The 12,708-nt window shown below is 48.9% G+C and overlaps 2 long non-coding RNA genes across 3 annotated transcripts in view; one reads left to right on the forward strand and one right to left on the reverse strand.

Moving 5' to 3' along the window:
- The window catches only part of LOC105539682, a 1,255-nt gene extending 752 nt beyond the window's left edge, over nt 1–503 (reverse strand). Inside the window, exons 1-2 of one of the 2 annotated variants that reach the window (XR_001006089.1) lie at nt 437–503; nt 72–139 (exon numbers count right to left, since the gene is read on the reverse strand). This is a non-coding gene — a long non-coding RNA (uncharacterized LOC105539682). Of the gene's footprint in view, nt 1–71; nt 303–436 lie in introns of both variants that reach the window. The other variant, XR_001006090.1, reaches the window with a different exon arrangement.
- Nucleotides 86–12,708, forward strand: part of LOC105539681 — a 16,315-nt gene continuing 3,692 nt past the window's right edge. The window contains exons 1-2 of the long non-coding RNA XR_001006088.1: nt 86–226; nt 12,381–12,553. This is a non-coding gene — a long non-coding RNA (uncharacterized LOC105539681). The remainder of the gene's footprint in view (nt 227–12,380; nt 12,554–12,708) is intronic.

Raw genomic sequence — 12,708 nt, forward strand, 5'->3', positions numbered from 1 at the left:
CCCGCAGAACTCCACCCTCCCCCACCCCGGAGCCGCCTGGTTCCTCCTCCGCAGAACCCGCCTCCACTCACTCCTCCTCCGCCTCCAGCGCCACTTCGTATCTCCTCATTCCCGACATGTCCTGGGCTCCGAACGTCTCCTGGGGAGCGGCATGATTGAATCAGGGATTCCCTAGCCCCAGGTCCCCTTCTCCGTCATGCTCAGGACGAGGCTGCCCAGTTCTCAGGTAATCTGAGGCCGATGCCCCCGGGAAGCCTCAGTTGCCACCACAGGACAGGGTGGGCTTGGAGATTTGGGAGGCACTGGAAGTTAAGGGGTGAGGAGGCCGGTCATCTCCGGGGCCTGGGGCATTTAGGGGGCCAGGGCGAGAGGTTTGGCGGTCATGGGGCTGGGAGATTTGGGGCCCTGGGTGAGGATTTTCAGGGGCTGGGGTCACCTGGAGGGGGGGCTGAGAGGGGTCAGCGCAGCCTAAACTCCCGCCCTCCCTGGCTCCACCCCGGAAACGGACCGTTACCATTACGTCACAGGGATGCCGTCGCGCACTAGATTTGCCTGTCCCCCGGAAGGGGTGGAGTCTGCATGTCTCCCAGAGGAGGCGAAGTCGAAACGTCATCTTAGGGGGTGAGGCCAGGGGCGGAGTTGGTTGTTTAAGATGCGGGCAAAGGACCCTCTTTTACAGGTGTGGAGTCAGGTTTTGGAGCTACACCTTGGGAGGCCGAGGCTTCCGCACCAGGCAGCAAGAAAAGTTTTCCCAATCCCCACGTCTCCTCTACCCGTCCCTGACTTCTGCCCTGCCAAGTGCCTCTCTTGCCTGCCGAGAGAGGTCTTGTATGACCCTGGGCTGAAGAGGAATAGGTCCTCAGAGAGAGTCCAGTCTAGAAAAGGCCAGGCTACGGAAATACCTGGTTGAGTGGCCTCAGCTAAGCCACTGAATGTCCAGAGGGTCATTGCCCTTCCTCTCTGGCCTGAGACCTATCTTCCTGTGATATGTTTTTTTCCCTACAGTCAATCAACAGATATTTGCTGAATGACCATCTGTGTGTCAGGCACTGTGCTGGGCATGAGAATGTAGTAGTAAAGAAGACAGGTGACCGGGCGCGGTGGCTCACGCCTTTAATCCCAGCACTTTGGGAGGCCGAAGTGGGTGGATCACAAGGTCAGGAGTTCAAGACCTGCCTGCCAAGATGGTGAAACCCTGTTTATACTAAAAATACAAAAATTAGCTGGGCGTGGTGGCAGGCATCTGTAATCCCAGCTACTTGGGAGGCTGAGGCAGAGAATTGCTTGAACCTGGGAGGTGGAGGTTGCAGTGAGTTGAGAGCATGCCACTGCATTCCAGCGTGGGCCACAGAGCGAGACTCTGTCTCAAAAAAAACCAAAAAAACAAAAAAACCCCACAAACAACAAACAAGACAGGCACCACCTCTGCCCTCTGAGAGGTAGGGGTAGAGCTGGGAGGATCAAAAGAGAATAGTCAGATTCTTACAATAAATGGGGCAGACTGGCGGGAAGAAGTAGAAGGTGCCAAGAAAGGGCAATTAACCCAGTGTGGGAGGTTGGAAATAGCTGCCCCAGACCTCTAACATCCCAGCCAAGGCCTGATACTGAGCCATAGTTGGTTTGAGTAAGGGGAAAGACAGTCTTGGGGCTAGGCCGACTGTATAGGAGGGAGTGACCAGAAATAAGTGGGGTGAAAGTTTCCTCTGGTTGAAATGTGAGGAATGGATACCTGTCTTCTCTCACCCATCTCGCCCTCTTTCTCCCTCTCATACTTGACTTCCCCTACCTGAGCCACATACAGATAGCAAGACAGACAGATTCATAGGTGCTAGGTGGTTTTATTGGAAGCACTGCAGTCTGGGAGTTGTGAATCTGTGCTTTTCACAATGTTCACCCTTTCACTCACATTCACACTCACGTTGACACTCCAGGCCTGGCTGGGTCAGGTCTGGTGCCGAGGAACAAGAGGCCTGGTCTTCTCTTCTGGTCCTTTGTTTCCCAGGCCAGGGCTCTCTCTGGCACTCCCATGGCCTAACTGCTGTGGCTCTTGCTCTGGGAAAGGAAGGAGAGAAAGGGCCATGGGCTGTAATCTTAGATGGGGCTCAGAGGGGGCAGACAGGACTGGGGAGGGCCAGGCTTGCCTTGGCAGAGGTCTTCTGCAGTCTCCAGATGGTACAATCCATCCAGGGCTGGTCTAGAGGCTGCCTCTCAGTGTGGTGAATTTGGAGTCAGAGAGAATGGAGCCATAGAACTCATCTTCCTGAAAGGCCCTGGTGTGAGGGGCAGATGCTGGGGACCACATCTGGGAACCTGTTTTAGGGGATTCCTTGTGGGAGGGATTGGGCAAGGAGAAGTGAAGGAAGTAAGATGGTGAATGGAGACCTGGATGATGGAGGAAGTGATTGGGAGGGGAGGAGACTGGACATTCTCCACCCCAACTCATAGGACAAAGTGCCCTGCAGCCATCCCTGAAGAGGAGGTAGCAGAAGGCACCGAAAATGTCCCCAGGAATTGGGTGTTGATTTGGTAAGAGGCAGAGTCCTCAGAATTGTTGGTATCACCCAGAGCTAGGGAGTGAGTATTAGCTTTAGGGCTTAAGATGGGAAGGCCACAGCCCTGACTGGAACTTGGGATATCTGTCCAGAGCTTTAGTGTTGCTTTCTACTCCACCCACATGCACTGTTCTCTTCTTCCTCTGGGAAGAGCAGGCTAGAGAGACAGAGCCTATAAAGAGAAGAGCAGCCAGATGGCTCCAGGACCCATCCAGGCACTGATACATACAGGAACAGCTGGGGTACAGGCACATCTATATCACACAGGTGCACACAAAGGCATACCCACACCACACAGGCACACACATAGACTGCAAAGGAATACACACAATGCACAGGTATACCCATGTCACACAGGATGTACAGTCATCACAAGGGCACATCCATTTGGCATATGTACAGTCTCAGGTTCATACTTGGACCTGGATGTTGACATTGTGAAAGGAGAATGAATCTCAGGACCCCCAAATCATTAAGCCAAGGGGAAAGTCAAGCTAGGAATTGTGTCAGGCAAACCTGCCTCTCATTTTATTCCTAAGAGAGATAACTACAAAGATAAAAAAAACTACTTACCTCCCTCACAATTGGTCCACAGGGAAATTCCTTGTGGGCCTCAAGATCTTTACCTTAAGATGGTTGTGTTGAATTTCACCCTGACAATGTAAACTGATAGCTTATCTTCACAGGTGCAGTACAATGGCCAGATCGCAAAGTCATCCCTCTGCTCACCTGAGACAAATGCATATCTAATTGCTTCTTCTGCCCTATTGTTTATGCAAAAATGCAGATTCACTGAGCCAGACTAAGGCATCAGTGTGACTATTCCTTTACTCCCCACTCCATGTAAATTGTGTAGTCAGTGAAAGATTGATCAAAGACCCAAAAGAATGCAGCCTTTTGTCTCTTATCTACCTATGACCTGGAAGCCACCACTTCGAGTTGTCCCGCCTTTCCAGACTGAACCAGTGTAACATCCTACAGGTATTGATTAATGTCTCATGTCTCCGCAAAGTGTATAAAACCAAGCTGTGCCTTCACCACCTTTAGCACGTGTTGTCAGAACCTCCTGAGGCTGTGTCATCTCATGAGTGTGTGCTCAACCTTGGCAAAATAAACTTTCTAAATTGATTGAGACCTGTCTCAGATAGTTTTGGGTTCACAACATGAACTCAGCTTCCTTTACAGACTCCGTGAGACCTGCGTGTTGATCCCTGCTATGCCCCTCACCTTACCGTTTAACCCCTGCCCCATTTTACTCACTCCTGGCAAGAAAACCAGTATGCCGAGAAGAGGAGTGGTGCCACACAGGAGGCCATGGAGGATGAGCAGAGATGGACAATTGAGTAGAGTCCCTGAGAGCAGCAAGAGGCTTTCTGCTTGTGTGGAGTCTGTGAGACTGTGTGAGGTTGGATGGGAAGAGCAAGCAGGAGAGGGATCATGATCATGAGGGCAAGGGAGTCCTTGGAAGACTGAGGGTCAGTGAGTGTGTGTGGATCTGCAGGGGGCTGTGGCTGTCTCCTGTTTATGGCCCCCTAAAACTTTCATTTTCTACGTTCAGAAACTTCCTCCCCTTCTGGTGTGTAATAAAGAATTTGACTGGCCTTTGTCCCTGGCTCCTGAGAGGGAGACTAAACCTGTGGAATTTCCCAAGTAATAGTGTCTTTGTTACTCATGAGCCCTTTGGAACTCACCTGGGTTTATGCTAAGAGATGAGACGACTCAGGTTAGAGGTTGGTCACTATAAAGACCAACCATGTGATTAGAGGGTTGGGCTTTGGGCCAGGCTGACCTCTGGGGTGGAAGTGGGCACTGGAGATTGAATTCAGGTATGTGGCCAGTAATTCAGTTATGCTGTTGTAAGGAAATCTCAATAAAAACTCCGGACACCAAAACTCATAAAACTTTCTGGTTGGGCCGGGCGCGGTGGCTCAAGCCTGTAATCCCAGCACTCTGGGAGGCCGAGACGGGCGGATCACTAGGTTGGGAGATCGAGACCATCCTGGCTAACGCAGTGAAACCCCATCTCTACTAAAAAATACAAAAAACTAGCTGGGTGAGGTGGCGGGCTCCTGTAGTCCCAGCTACTCGGGAGGCTGAGGCAGGAGAATGGTGTAAACCCGGGAGGCGAAGCTTGCATTGAGCTGAGATCCGGCCACTGCGCTCCAGCCTGGGCAACAGAGGGAGACTCCGTCTCAAAAAATACTTCCTGGTTGATGAACACTTTGATGTGCCAGGAGGGTGATGCACCTTATGTCTCCACAGGGAGAAACCACTGAGAAAAGCTCTGCATTCGAGACCCTCCTAGACTTCATCCTGTGTGTCTTTTCATTTGGCTGTTTCAGATTTACACCCTTAATAAACTAATTAAACACAGCACTTTCCTGAGTTCTGTGAGTCATTCTGGCAAATTATCAAAACTGATAGGGGTTTTGGGAACCTCCCAGACTTGTAGCCAGTTGGCCAGAAATGTGGGTGGCTTGGAGACCCTACTTGTGGCTGGTATCTAAATTGGGGACAGTCTTGTTGGGGACCTTTCTCTTAAACCTGTGGAGTCTGGTGCTAACTCTCCATGGCTAGTGTCAGAAGTGAATTGCAGTCCATGAGTTGATAGCAGAATACCTTCCCACTGAATATCTCCCCATCGTTTCTCTCTCCCTTTTTGCGGAGGAAACTTTTCTCTTTCACAACTCTCCTTAGTAGGCTGCACCTGTTTTTCACTTTTTGGCTTTAGCTCTGAGAATCTCAGCAATAAGCAGTTTGGACAAGGGTAGGAGAGTTTGCACTATTACCGTTAAGGGAAGATTTGCAAGGTTTGTGATGTTGCTCCTTTGGAGGCATTTGAGCCATCGGTCTCAAGGCTGGGAGTCAGGGTTTGGTTCAAGATTAGGGTCAAAGGTAGGAATGTGTCTCTTCCCTAAGTTCCTCACTGCCAGCTCTTCTCTGTAGTACTAAGACACCTGGGGGTAGGAGGAGTGGGAAAGATGGGACATAGCCACCTCCTAGATTCCCTGAGGACAATCACAGGAGCAGGGTAAGGATGAGAAGGTCCCCTCCCAGATTCTCCAGATCTCCCTAGGCCCATCACAGTGCCTACATATCCACCATCTGAGATCTATTCCTCCTTTGCAAAGTGAAGCTAAAGGGAACATTCTTTGGAAGCAGGTTCAGCTCCCCTATCTCTCATCTCTGGCCTCTAGGACTTCACCCTCCTGGCCCAGCCAGCACTGTCCCTCTCCCTTATTGACCCATTTTCCTGTGCTCCAGAGCTGAGTTAAAATAGCTGGAGGACAACTTGGCCTAGAACACCCCCATTCTCTACTGTAGCTTCCCTATCCTGGAAATTGAGAGGGAGTTTTGAGGAGAGGGTCTGGTCAGCTCACAGAGTAACAGGGAAACGAAGCAGGCTCACTGTGTACAATTTGTCTGAGTCCAGTGGGAGAACATATCCAACAAGTTATATGAAATGGATTTATTACTTACAGGTAGGCAGCAAGGGAAACAGAGCCCCAGGATTAATTGTGAGGCAGCCCCGAGGCTCAGGAAAGCTGCCCAGGGCAGATGAAGTTTCATCTGCCTATGCTCCACTTGCACTGCAGCCAAGGACTCCGGAAAGCAGCCTGCCTTGGGTTTTATACCCTAGGGCAATGTGACTTCTTAGGCTAAAACATTGAAGGATATTCTGTTTCTGGGGTGGGACTAGAACAGAGCCTGTTCTTTATCTGTTTCTGTCACCTCTTCCTTATCTCAAGATTTTGCATTCCAAGTGAGAAAGGGAGGAGAACTGGGTCAGTGTATAGTCACCCAGAGAACTGTTCTGCCAGACCCAAGAGATAGACCTTTCAGAAGACACTATTGTGGAGTACTATTCTGTTTCCCATTCCAGATCTAGAGTATATAATAGAGCAGATTTAATTGCCTGTATTTTTCTGCCCCATCCATCCATCCATCATCCATCCATCCATCCATCCATCCATCCATCCATCCATCCATCCATCCATCCATCCATCCATCCGTCTATGTGTCCACTCGTCTTTGTCTCTCCATCAGCCAATTCTTCCTTCTTTCACCTATTTTTTCATATGTTCATTGTCGCCTGTTCGTCTGTAGGTTCAACCATTATTCATTTATTAATGTTTCCCTTCATTTATTTGTCTCTCAGTTATGGTAGTAATTAACATTCATTGATACTTAAGTGCCAGGCACCATGCTAAATGCTTTAAATTGATTATCTCATGACAAATCTATGAAGTAGATTTCTGTGGGCTGTTTTTGTTCATGCAGACCACTTTTCTGCTTTTCCATAACCCTTTTTGTGGTTCCTGTAGGAAACTTGTTTCCCACTTAACATGGTCTTGGTGGAGCTGTCAGCTACAGTGCACTGATCAGAGTACCCCATTTCCTGGCCACTGTGATAGACTGAAGAACTGAGTATATGTCACAAGTACAGATAACCAGAGTTTTCTATGAGATTTGATGTTTGGATGCCAGGAGAAAGAGGGTCTCTTTTAGATCAATCAATATAAAAATTTAGGTTTGAGGCTTCTAGTGGCCATATTTCTTGCTACTAGAAGAGCACCTGTATCTTAGACCATTTTCTGTTGCTTAAAGCAGAATACCTAAATCTGGCTAATTTATAAAGAAAATAATTTATTTCTTACAGTTATAGAGGCTGAGAAGTCCAAGAGGGTACTTGGACTCTCTTGGACATACCTGGTGAGATCCTTCTTACTGTTGGGGACTTTCTGCAGGGTACTAAGGTATGGCACAGAGCATCACATGGTGAGGGGGCTGAGCATCCTAGCCCAAGTCCCTCTTAGGAAGTCCTTAGTCCCACACCCATGATAACCCATTAATCCATGGATGGATTCATCCATTTATCAAGGCAGAGTCCTCGTGACCCAATCACTCCTTAAAGGCCCCACCTTTCAATATTGCCACATTGGGGATTAAATTTCTTTTATTTTTAATTTGTTATATATTTTTAAGAGACAAAGTCTCATTCTGTCACCCAGGCTGGAGTGCAGTGGCATGATCGTGGCTCACTGCAGCCTTGAACTCCTGGTCTCAGCCAGTTTTCCTGCCTCAGCCTCCCAAGTAGCTGAGACTACAGCTACAGGTGTGCACCACCATGCCCAGCCAGGGTTTAAATTTCAACATGAGTTTTGGAGGGGGCAAATATTCAAACCATAGCAACTTTGGGAGGCCAAGGCAGGTGGATCACCTGAGGTCAGAAGTTTGACACCAGCCTAGCCAACCTAGTGAAACCCTGTCTCTACTAAAAATACAAAAATCAGCCAGTCATGGTGGCACGCACCTGCAGTCCCAGCTACTCGAGAGGATGAGGCAGGAGAATCATTCAAACCTGGGAGGGGAAGGTTGCAGTGAGCGGAGGTCGTGACACTGCACTCCAGTCTGGCAACAGAGTGAGACAAAAAAGATTAGAGAGGTATCAAGGTAAGAGAGGGAGATAACAACATTTGAACCCCTGGATCCAACCAGGGTTGCAGATAATCTTCTTAATGAGAATTTTTTTTTTTTTTTTTTTAAGATGGAGTCTCGCTCTGTTGCCTAGTTTAGAGTGCAGTGGTGCGATCTGGGCTCACTGTGACCTCTGCCTCTTGGGCTCAAGTGATTCTTTTACCTCAGCCTCCTCAGCCTCCTAGCCAGGCTGGGCGCCACAGCCTGGCTAATTTTTGTAGATACGGAATTTCACCATGTTGCCCAGGCAGGTCTCAAAGTCCTGAGGTTAAGCAAGCCACCTGCCTCAGCCTCCCAAAGTGCTGGGATTACAGGTGTGAGCCACTGCACCTGGCCTCATACCTAGTTTTGATATAACAAATTTAACTTTTTGCCTAAGCTGCTTTGAATTGGGTTTTTGCCATTTGCAACCAAAAAAGCCCTCAGTAAAAATGACTGTATTATTCTATTTTACAGATGGGGAAACTAAGACCCAGAAAGGTTAATTTTCCCAAGATTTCCCAGTTTATATCAAGCAGAACGCTGGTATTTGGAGCAAAATTCTGCTTTATTACCTATATGTGTCCATCTGCCCATCCATCCATCCATCCATCCATCCCATCCATTTATTTCTCTGACCATCTTTCAATGCCAAGACACTGAAGACAATTAGTATTGTTTCACTTGCCAACTTCAATTCTGAAGCTGAGTCTGGATCAGGGATTGGTAAACTTTCTGTAAATGTCCAGATAGTAAATATTTAAGATTCTGTGGGCCATACAGTCTTTGTAGTAACTACTCAGCTTTGCTGTTGTAGCACAAAAGCAGCCATAGATATATTTAAATGAATAAGCATGGGTGTATTCCAATAAAACTCGATTTACAGAAACAGGTGGCAGGCTGCATTTGGCCCATGGGCCATAGTTTGCCAATGCTAGTCTGGATCAATGGGGAAGACATATTATGTTCTATTGCTGGGAACATGAACAGGGAGTGCCCTTGTGTTTGTACTGTGATTATATGCTTAAACGATTGTAGTGTGTCTTTGGTGTATGTGAATGATTGACTGTGTGATTGATTATGTGTCTATGTACGTATGTGTGTGGGTAGAGATGTGTACGTGGGTAAGAGTGTCGGCAATTATGTATTTGTGTATGATGTTTTTGTTGTTTTTGTTTTTTGAGACAGGGTCTCGCTCTGTCACTCAGGCTGGAATGCAGTGGTGTGATCTCGGCTCACTGTAACCACCAGTGGGCTCAAGCTATTCTCCCACCTCCCAAGTAGCTGGGACTACAGGTGCGTGCCACCACACCCCACTAATTTTTTGTATTTTTAGTAGAGATGGGGTTTCACCATGTTGCCCAGACTGGTCACACCTGGGCTCAAGTGATCCGCCCGCCTTGGCCTTCCGCAGTGCTGGGGGTACAGGTGTGAGCCACTGTGCCCGGTGGGTTTGTTTTCTGACTGCTTTTTCTTTTTTTTTTTTGGAGACGGAGTCTCGCTCTGTCGCCCAGGCTGAGTGCAGTGGCGCGATCTCGGCTCACTGCAAGCTTCGCCTCCTGGGTTCCCGCCATTCTCCTGCCTCAGCCTCCTGAGTAGCTGGGACTACAGGCGCCGCCACCTCGCCCGGCTAGTTTTTTGTATTTTTCAGTAGAGACGGGGTTTCACCGTGTTAGGCAGGATGGCCTCGATCGCCTGACCTCTTGATCCGCCCGCCTCGGCCTCCTAAAGTGCTGGGATTACAAGCGTGAGCCACCGCGCCCGGCCCTGACTGCTTTTTCAATCCATCTCTTTGTGGGTCTCAATCTGCAGGGCCTGCAGGGGGCGTCCAGTGCCCAGGGAAAAGGGGCTCCTGGCCTGGACTCTCAACCTCATTGGGCCTGCAGAGGGCGTCTAGCATACAGGGAAAATGGAGTGTGTGGCCTGTGGAAGTGGGGATCTGGCCTAAGTGAGCTGTCATGTCTTGTTCCAGAAAGGGGCTGGAAATGAGCAAGAAACCAAATTACTCAACTTCTGAAAGTCCCTGATCCTGGGAAGGGGTCGGCTTCACTTCCTATCCTTCTGCAAATCCTCTATCCATGTCTGGAGGGTCTCAGTCCAGCTGGAGGGGCAGAGCTTGGCTCTGCAGTCCCAGAGCGTGGGTGGAACATTGCACAGAACTTCTGGAGGTAATGGGATATCAGGATGGGGGGAAGTCTTGAGCAATAGCATACACCCCTTCCCTGCCTCCTATCCCCTGGAGCTTGAAATAACGCCACTGCCAGGGTTTCCTCAATACTTCTCTCCTCTATTCCCTGCAATTTGGGCCACTCTGAACCTCAGAGTGCCTGGGCCTGGGCTGAGCTTGCTTGGGAGAAGCTCAGGAAACAAGGGCCCCTGGATGCAAAGCAGAGGGTGACCTCTGCTACGTGGTTGGAGATGGGGAACTCTGGGGTGTCAGAGGGAGGTAGGGAGGGGAGGCTGCCTGAAGGAGGGAGCTTTGCAAATAGAACCTCAAGGATGGGTGGGAATGGAGAAAGGACATTCCAGGTAGAATGCACAGCAAGCACAAAGGCTCAGAGGAGGGACATAAGAGTTTGTGATTAATCCCAATGTAGGTGGGGCAGGGAAAGGGCTAGTGGTGGGAGAGGCTATATATGTGTGGGAGGTGGAGTGGGGGAGTTATTTCTGGTCATATAGAATTTTGAAAAATTCCTGAGGAAGGAGCCATGGGGATGGCCTAGCCCAGATGCTGCAGCTGCCCTTAGGAAGGAGGCTGAAGTCAGGGCTAGGCTGTAGTAGCAGGGATGAAGAAGTGGCACAGATACCAGAGACATTAAAGAGGTAGAAGTTGAGCTTGGCACAGTGGCACACTCCTGTATTCCTAGCACTTTGGGAGGCCAAGGCAGGTGGATCACTTGAGCCCAGGAGTTCAAGACTAGCCTAGGCACAATGGGGAAACCACATCTCTACAAAAAATACAAAACTTTGCTGGGCATGGTGGTGGGTGCCTGTAGTCCCAGCTTCTCAGGAGGCTGAGGTGGAGGATCTCTTGAGCCTGGGAAGTGGAGGCTGAAGTGAGCTGTGATTATGTTACTGCATAATCTGGGCAACAGAATGAGACCCTGGAAGAGCCAGGGATGGTGTACAGATCTACTTCTGCATTCCAGACTGCAGAGCCAACTGCCTATTTGGGATTTCCTTGGCTTTCTTACAGATACTGCATTGGTCTGTTTTTGCATTGCTATAAAGAAATACCTGAATCTGGGTAATTTATAAGAAAAAAGGTTTAGTTGGCTCACAGTTCTGCAAGCAATACAGGAAGCATAACACTGGCATTTGCTTCTGAGGAGGCCTCAGGAAGCTTATAATTATGGCAGAAGGGGAAGGGGGAGCAGGCATCTCATATGGCAGGGGCAGGAGCAAGACAGAAAAAACAGAGGGAGGTGCCACACGCTCTTAAACAGTCAGATCACATGAGAATTCACTCATTTTCAGGAGGATAGCACCAAGGAGGTGGTGCTAAGCCATCCATGAGAAATCCATTCCCATGATCCAGTCACCTCCTGCCAGGCCCCATTTCCAATACTGGGGATAACAATTCAACATGAGATTTGGGCAGGGACACATTTCCAAATTATGTCAGATACCTTATTCCAAAACCGAACTCCTGATTCTCAACACCTCTCTCTTAGCTTGTCTTCTCACCAGTTATCCATCTCAGAAAAGGAAGCTGCCGTCCCTCCAGGGGCTTAGACCTGAAGCCTGGTATCATCTCTGGTTTTTCCCTTGCCCTTATGCTTCAAATATAATCCATCAGCTCAGCCCCTCATTCTACTTATAAGTCCGTATCGGATTCCTCCTCTTCTCTATTCCAACTGCCACCACCTAGGTTAGGCCAGCATCATCTCTTTCCTAGACTGCTGGAAAAGCCCTTTGACGTCCCCATTCTTCTTTGTACAATTCATTTTTCCAGACTGCTGATAGGGTCTTTGTAAACTGTTAATGAGATCATGTTACTTCTCAGCTTAAATCTTTCATAGCACTTATAGAACAAAATCCTCACTCCTTCCTGTGACCTGCAAAGACTTGGATCCTATGACTCCAACCTCCCTGTCCTACCCCTTCTTATGCTGTCTCCTCCTTGTCCATTGTCCTCTGGCCACGCTGGTCGTTCATTCTTGAATGGCTGGCTTCTTATCTTTTAGGTGTCCTGGTGGTTAATACTGAGTGTCAATTTGACTGGATTGAAGGATACGAAGTATTGATCCTGGGTGTGTCTTTGAGGGTGTTGCCAAAGGAGATTAACATTTGAGTCAGTGGGCTGGGAAAGGCAAACCCACCCTTAATGTGAGTGGGCACAATCTAATCAGCTGCCGGCAATATATGCAGGCAGAAAAATGTGAAAAGAGAGACAGGCCTAGCCTCCCAGCCTTCATCTTTCTCCCGTGCTGGATGCTTCCTGCCCTCGAACGTCAGATTCCAAGTTCTTCAGTTTTGGAACTTGGACTGGCCCTCCTTGCTCCTCAGCCTGCAGATGGCCTATTGTGGGACCCTGTGACTGTGTGAGTTGATACTTAATAAACTCCCCTCCTTTATATATTTCCTTCCTTCCTTCCTCCCTCCCTCCCTTCCTTCCTTCCTTTTTTTTGGAACGAAGTTTCGCTATTGTTGCCCAGGCTGGAGCACAAGGGCATGATCTCGGCTCACTGCAACCTCT

Source organism: Mandrillus leucophaeus, unplaced genomic scaffold (genome assembly GCF_000951045.1).
Source record: "Mandrillus leucophaeus isolate KB7577 unplaced genomic scaffold, Mleu.le_1.0 Scaffold208, whole genome shotgun sequence".
Classification (NCBI taxonomy): domain Eukaryota; kingdom Metazoa; phylum Chordata; class Mammalia; order Primates; family Cercopithecidae; genus Mandrillus; species Mandrillus leucophaeus.